Source organism: Callithrix jacchus, chromosome 14, assembly GCF_049354715.1.
Source record: "Callithrix jacchus isolate 240 chromosome 14, calJac240_pri, whole genome shotgun sequence".
Taxonomy (NCBI): domain Eukaryota; kingdom Metazoa; phylum Chordata; class Mammalia; order Primates; family Cebidae; genus Callithrix; species Callithrix jacchus.
This window is the reverse complement of record NC_133515.1, coordinates 60,942,637-60,950,413: the sequence shown is the minus strand read 5'-3', so window position 1 is coordinate 60,950,413 and position 7,777 is coordinate 60,942,637. Positions and strand designations below refer to the sequence as shown.

Genomic DNA, 7,777 nt, shown 5'->3' with positions numbered 1-7,777 from the left:
TTCTTGCCGGGCGCAATGACTCATGCCTGTAATCCCAGCACTTTGGGAGACTGAGGCAGACAGACTGCCTAAGCTCAGGAGTTTGAGACCAGCCTGGTCAACCTGGTGAAACCCCATCTCTACTGAAAATACAGAAAATTAGCTGAGCATGGTGGCACACTTCTGCAGTCCTAGCTACTGGGAGGCTGATGCTTGAGAATCACTAGAACTCAGGAGACAGAGGTTGCAGTGAGCTGAGATCACACCACTGCACTCCAGCCAGGGTGAAAAGAATGAGACTCTGTCTCAAAAAAAAAAATAAAATAAAATAAAGGTGCAGGTTCACAAAGAGGTTCTTTGAATGGGGGGGGGGGGAATCAGCCCTTTAAAAAGATGTCTTTTATCTAAAGTGAGGGAAACTAGAAAGTATCTGTGACCAGATGATCACATTCAAAACTGCAATGTCATTCCTTGTAGAGAAAAGGAAAGGTTTTCTCCTAAGAGAAGTGGTTCCTCAGCTTGATTTTGGAATGAGGCTTGATTTGGGAGTAGCAGAAAACTTCATTGACCATAGCTAGCCCAGGTCTGGCCGTAGCATTGGAAAACGCCCAAGAAAGGCCCCAAAGATAAGGCCTGTAGTTTTGCTTACACGACAGGGGAAACGAGAGCCTTGAGAACTCCTATCTTAGGAGGACCCTTCTTGAGAAAACAAATATGACAAAATGCTGTTAGTGGCTTTAAGAGGTACAAAGAGTTCCCAAGTCTGTAGCTAGCTCAGTAAGGGGTTTCAGAAGCTATTTGTCAAAATCAGAAGAGTCATCTAAAATTATGCATGGGAAAGAGGACAATTAATGTGTTTTGATTGGGCACTCCAATTCCTAGCAGAAAGTACAGCAAGTCTTCCCTTCTCATTGTGGCAGAGTGAAGCTTAGGAATGTGAATTAGCACTCTGCAACACAGGAAGAGGGCAAGTTGAACTCCACCGTAGGATAAGGGCAAACAGCTATCCATTGGTGTTCATTAAAACAAAATAAAGCTTCTCAGCTTGCAGAGTCATATTTTATGTGGATTTTTCATTTTCAAGATTGTCATTTGTTTCCCGGAATGGTGTTCTACGTTTGGCACCTGGTATCTTGGGTGGAAGTTCCCAAGTCTAACCAGAATCACAGGAGGAGGGGCATGTGAGGTTGTGGCAGGTGGGGAAAAAGGGGTAAGGACCACTGAGTCATCATCCCAAGGGTGGGACTTGAAAAGGAGTACATACGTCCCCAAAAGATTTATACTGCTATACTCACATAGCTCCATTCCTCACAGTCCCAAACTGAAAACACATCGACTTTTCAACAACAGGAGAACAGGTAAACAAACTGGGAATCGAACAAATAACTCACAGCAATAAAAAGAACAAATCACTGACATTTGCAAAAATATGGATGAATTTTGAAAGCATCATCATGAACATAAGTCACACTTAAAACAGTGAAAAACTGAATGATCCCATTCTTACAAATTTCAAGTAAAGGCAAAATTAATCTATGGTGATAGAAATCAGAAGAGAGGTAACTTTTGAATACAAAGGGGTTTTCACTATAAAAGGACATGGGAGAACTTTCTGGAGTGATTAAATATTTATGCAAAAATTCATCAAACTATATTTCAGATTAGTGCATTTTCCTGTGTATAAATTACCTTGTTTTAAATTTACTTTTAAAAAGAAATATTATTTAATGAGATAAGAACAGTCTGTACTTTAAAGGTGTGGTAGCTCCTTTCCACTACACTAAAAAAATGTTTGACAACCCACATACACATGCATACTCGTTCCCCGCCCTCCTACTTGACATAATGTTGAATACTGAATTAGTCTTAAATAACTTTCATAAAAGAAGCTCTTCATTCTGAAATCTATGCAATTCACCAAATTGTACTGTTCACACTGCTTTCATCATGTTAAAATTCTCAACAGATATTTCATTATTTCTTACCAGGCCTTGTAATAAAAACAAGTGTCAGTGTGTAATCAAATGCAAACCAGCTCTACCCAAGAAAATCATAACCTCACTTTTAACTCTTTTGTAAATTATTATATAGATGTCATGTTTTCAATTACTTTTAAGGTTTTGGTTTTTTTTGTTTTTTTTTTTGTTTGTTTTTTTTGAGATGGAGTTTTGCTCTTGTTACCCAGGCTGGAGTGCAATGGCATGATCTCGGCTCACCGCAACCTCCGCCTCCTAGGTTCAGGCAATTCTCCTGCCTCAGCCTCCTGAGTAGCTGGGATTACAGGCACACGCCACCATGCCCAGCTAATTTTTTTGTATTTTTAGCAGAGACGGGGTTTCACCATGTTCACCAGGATAGTTTCGATCTCTTGACCTCGTGATCCACCCGCCTCGGCCTCCCAAAGTGCTGGGATTACAGGCTTGAGCCACCGCGCCCAGCCCTACTTTTAAGAGTTACTTACACAAATGTTTTCATGTATGGCTTTTCTCATTGTAATTCCTTGAGTCCCCTTGAATTACAGGTCAAGTGTTTTTAGCTTTTATTGTTTAAAAAAATTGAATAAACTCAAATTGCAAGTTGGTTGTGCAACCACTCACCACGACGGTTTCATTTTACACACAGTATGACACTGCTGGTATTTATGGGGCATCATGGCCTCTACCCATCCCATGGACTGCTGCTCTGTGTTCCAGTGAGCCTCGCCTCCTGTGTCTTCGCTTCTGTCCTCCCACCCTAGCTGACCTCCCCAGAGCTTTCAAGTGTTTCTCAAGGAACTGCCTTGTGGATCAAATCTTTCCATTCCCCTCTTTGTCTGCTATTCTCTCCACCAATGCTGTTTGATTACAATTTCACAGCTTTAGAAAAGAATAAGGTGGCAATTACATCATTTCCAATAAATATTTTTCTCCCACATCTAGTTACCTGAGGAGCAGGTCAGCTGAAAATATGCGTTTTCCATTCGTAAGGGGTCGGTGCTGCATATGCTGTAATTTAGTTTATGTCTGGTTTGCAACACACTCCTGCGGTTCCAAATGAAACCCCCCAACAGACTAACAAGTGCTTTTATGAAATAAACAGGAAGGAACATAACCTAGCAAACCTACCAGGGCCCACTAGTCTTCAAATATATTATTTTACTTCAGTGACAAACGTAGCCAAATATTACATAAGGAATTGAAACATTTTTAAGTGTTAAAGAGAAAGAGCTCTTATTTATTACACCTCATCTCCACAGATCAGAACTCATATGTATCTTCAGGTGTTCTCTTAAGATTCTGAGACTCCCAGAATCACAAACCTATAACTTCAACACAGCTGGAGCTTGCTTGCTGTTCTGGTTTTATATTCCTAGATTTCCTTAATTCTCATGACTCTGAGAGGACCACTTACTCACATCTGTTCAAGGAGAAACCAAATGCCTTGAGCCTTTCCTACCAGCCAAAGCATCTGGTAGAGTTTTCAGACATGGCTTTCAGAAGCAAAATGCATGGTGTACTGGAGATACATCTAAGGCTTCCATCATTTTAGATACAGAAGTAGTGTCAATGAAGAGTGAAGAAAAAAAGTTTGTGACCTTGCCAGCCTAACAACTCTCAACAAATTAGAAGATGCCACTCACCTAAACCCTACTTTGGTCTAATGACCAGTTACTTGAACTGATGGCTCCTTTGCTCATCAAAATAGCATCTGTCAATCCTGGCAAAGTGAGGAATTGTATCTGCATGTCCTCTTCCAGTGCTACAACTAATTTATTAGGGTCTTAAATTCTTTGTGATGGATTAAGAGTCCTGGGGAGCACAAACAAGCAGTTAGAATGAGAGCAAAATTTTTCCACACTATAATGATTCACTAATGTGTTGACTGCAACCACGCATTAATCAATTAGGGAACTTCAAGAGTAGAAAATCTGAACTAATTTTAATTTGCTTTTTCCCCTTTTCACATTGAGATCACTTACATACAATAAAATGCATAGGCTTTGAGTGTATATTTGATGAATTTTGACAAATGTATATATCCATATAACTATAATGCTGGTCAAGACAGAAAACATTTCCATCAGCCCTAAAGGCTCCCGTGTGTCCCTTCCAGTCAACTCACCACTACCATCCAGAGGCAATCACTGTGCTAATCCCCAGTACCATAGACTAGGTTTGCCTGTTCTGAAGCTTCATGTAAATGGAATCATACAGTTTGCACTCTTTTGTATCTGACTTCTTTCACTCGACGTAATGTTTTCAAGATTCACCCATGTTGTCTTTATCCATATTTTATTTGTTTATTATATGGATATACCAGAGTTTCTTTATTTTAAAAATTAAAGGAATGCTTTACGAGTTTGCATGTCATGCTCGTGCAGCGGCCATGCTAATCTTCTCTGTATCCCTCCAATTTTAGCATGTGTGCCGCTGAAGCCAGCACTATCACAATTGGTGTTCTACCCTCCTGGAACGGGCACTTGGGTTTTTTCCAGCTTGAGGCTATGAGAAATACAAGTCTTCAGGCGAACATATGCTTCTTTTCTCATAGGTAGACACCTAGGATTGGACTTGCTGAGTCAGAGGGTAGTCCTAGCATTTAACTTGATAAGAAATTTCTCGGCCAGGCATGGTAACTCACACCTGTAATCCCAACACTTTGAGAGGCTGAGGTGAGCAGATCGCTCGAGCCCAGGAATTTAAGACCAGCCTAGTAAACATGGCAAAACCCTGTCTCTACAAAAAAATACAAAAATTAGCCGGGTGTGGTGTAATGGGCCTGCAGTCCCAGCTACTCAGGAGACCGAGGCAGGGGGATCACTTGAGCCCAGGAAGCAGAGGTTGAGGTGAGCCAAAACTGTACCACTAAACTCCAGCCCAGATGATAGAGCCAGACCTTATCTGAAAAAAAGAGGAAATTGCTGAACTATTTTTTTACATGAACACTTCCATCTCCACTGATGCCCACACACCAGCCCCAGTCACAGGCCCACTCTTAAAAAGATAATCCATAATATAAGATTTTGTTTTTCTTTTATTTCTTTCTGCTCTGACAGGTAACTTCTGTTGTCATTGACAGTTTTAAGAATTCAATACCAACTACTGAAGGGACATGGATGTCCTTGCTTAAAGAAAGTAAAAAAGGCCAGGCACAGAAACACATGCCTATAATCCTTGCAGTTTGGAAGGCTAAGGCGGGTGGATCACCTAAACACCTAATCTCAGGTAATCCAGGTCAGGTGTTCGAGACCAGCTTGACCAACATGATGAAACCCCATCTCTACTTAAAATACAAAAAATTAGCCAGGTGTGGTGGTGGGTGCATGTAATCCCAGCTACTCGGGAGGCTGAGGCAGGAGAATTGCTTGAACCCAGGAGGAAGATCTTGCAGTGAGCTGAGATCACGCCACTGCACTCCAGCCTGGGCAACAAGAGCAAAACTCCATCTAAAAAAAAAAAAAAGTGAAAAACCAAAAATGCCCCAAAGAAGACTTAGCTGCCCAGACCAGGGCTTCAGAGGCTCTGCGAATAAAGAGATGCCAGGTTCATTGTTGAAAAAGTCTCCATTCCTGAGTTACCCCCTTAACTTAGGTGATAGGAAACATTTGTTTTAAATAACATCACTTCATTTTAGCAGTAAAATCACTGCTAAAAGGGAGGATGTAGTACAAATTAAAATTATAATTAAATGCTTGGTACTAAAGTAATCTCAGACAAGTCTCTCCCTTTGTTTCTGCTTTGGGGACATGGGGTTCCCCACATCCTCTTGGGTAGCATTCATTGGCCAGCCCTGGCATTAGAAGGAGGACAGTTGTTCACGTTAAGACAGCTCCAATTTTGCACAATCAGCAGACATGCTCTACACAGGATTAAGATTTATCCTGTTGATAATATACAAAACAAGTAAACAAAAGGCATTACTTGAAAATAATGATTTACCACAGGACACATTGTGCTTTAGTCAAACCTTTTTTTTTTTTTCCTAAGGAAAAAGTGTGTGGGCTTATCTCTTGAAAATGCCAGCATGTCTGCGAACACTGGGGAAATTAAAAGACTGAATAGGATGGATTTCTTATGTCCGCCTATGCAGGGAGTTGCATGGCTTATTTATTAAGTTGTGTGCTAGGGGAGGATTATCTGCTTCGGACTTATCTATTACTTTGTGACGGCGATTTTTAAATGTGGAGTAGTTTGCACTGTACAAAGCCAAGTTCAGATGGAATCTTAAACTTAGTAACTTTGGGAGCTTTGGCTATGACTTAGAATTTGAAAAATCAGAGACATAAACATTGTCTCCGCAATCATCCCTTGCCCAGAAAAGGAAAGACTTTGATGAATATTCCACAGCCTTTGACAGAGCATCAATTACCGTTTCATAGAAATAGAGATCAGTAGAACATCAGTGCAGGTGTCTAAAGTAATAAATGCTGCCTAACAAGGTCCATGGTCAGTACATCCCCATTTACTGCTGTAGCCAAAAAAGAAATAAGATAGAGATGTCTCCATCATGTGACAAAGAGATGCATACTATGGAGTCATATATTATAACAGGGCAACAATGGACACAATTGTGAATATCAGGGCAGCTTTCGGCTTGGCCCAAAGGCAAGAGTGGTCTCACTGATTAAATGGGATAGTTACAACTTGGCGCCTTGAAGTTATATGCCACCAGTTAATATTCTGCACCAAAGATGCATATTGTTTTTAATGTGAAAAGTATATAATAGTTATTAACCAGTCTTCAGAATATTGCTCAGAGTCAAAGTTAATGCTATTACTTATTTTATTTGAGGAGGAGAAGGTAACCAGGTATAGAAAGGTTATACCGAGAATAAAGATACATATTGGCCCTCAAGAATGCTTGCCCCTAGCCCTGATCAAACGTATACTTTTCACCAAATATATGAATCTCTACAAACAGTTTGTGAAATGCTCTGGGATAGCTCTTTAAAATGACATTATCAAATATCTGTTCATTTTGGACCAAACTTGGAATGTGCAACATTAAAAATATGATGGATTTTGTCCTACCCTGATCCCCACAGTTACTCCTGCACAGATCTTGATAATAACCCAGCTGGACGAGATTTTTGGGGGGCCAGAGTTTCGTTCTTGTTGCCCAGGCTGGAGTGCAATAGCATGATCTCAGCTCACCGCAACTTCCACCACCCAGGTTCAAGCAATTCTCAGCCTACCGAGTAGCTGGGATTACAGGCGTGTGCCACTACACCCAGCTAATTTTGTATTTTTTTTAGTAGAGATGGGGTTTCTCCATGTTGGTCAGTCTGGTCTTGAACTCCCCACCTCAGGTGATCTGCCCACCTCGGCCTCCCAAAGTGTTGAGATTACAGGTGTGACCCACCACGCCCAGCCTGGACAAGATATTTTATTAGAATTATTTTGGAATGCATGGGCCACTTGCTATTAGAAAATACTTCTAACTAAAGAAAAGTTTATTCTTTCCATTGAAGGGAATGAGTGGCCTATTATTGCAAAGCAGGGTGCTTTCTTCCACAGATAAGCCAGTCAATATTTGTTTTTACTCAAGAATCAGAGTTCCAAGTTAGCACAGTCTTACAAGTATTGCCATGGTTGATAGGCAGTAAGAAATGCAAGTGTTACAAAACTCATCCCCGAACCTGCTCAGCCCTGGGCAAACTGGTATGGTTAGTCACACTATTTTAATAGCCAGCAAGGAACCAACAGTCCAAAATCCCTTTCTGATACCTCTTTCAGAATCTAAAAATATCTTATTAAACTAAAGCTCCTTTTAGTGTTTTTCCTGAGTTCATATCATACTTCTAAATGATAGAGAGTAG

At 40.6% G+C, this 7,777-nt stretch overlaps 1 non-coding gene across 1 annotated transcript; it reads right to left on the bottom strand.

The window, feature by feature from the left end:
• Window positions 1–4,294: 4,294 nt before the first annotated feature.
• Window positions 4,295–4,401, bottom strand: LOC118147536 (U6 spliceosomal RNA). The gene has a single exon (XR_004733989.1). It is a non-coding gene; the product is annotated as a U6 spliceosomal RNA (small nuclear RNA).
• Window positions 4,402–7,777: the final 3,376 nt, after the last annotated feature.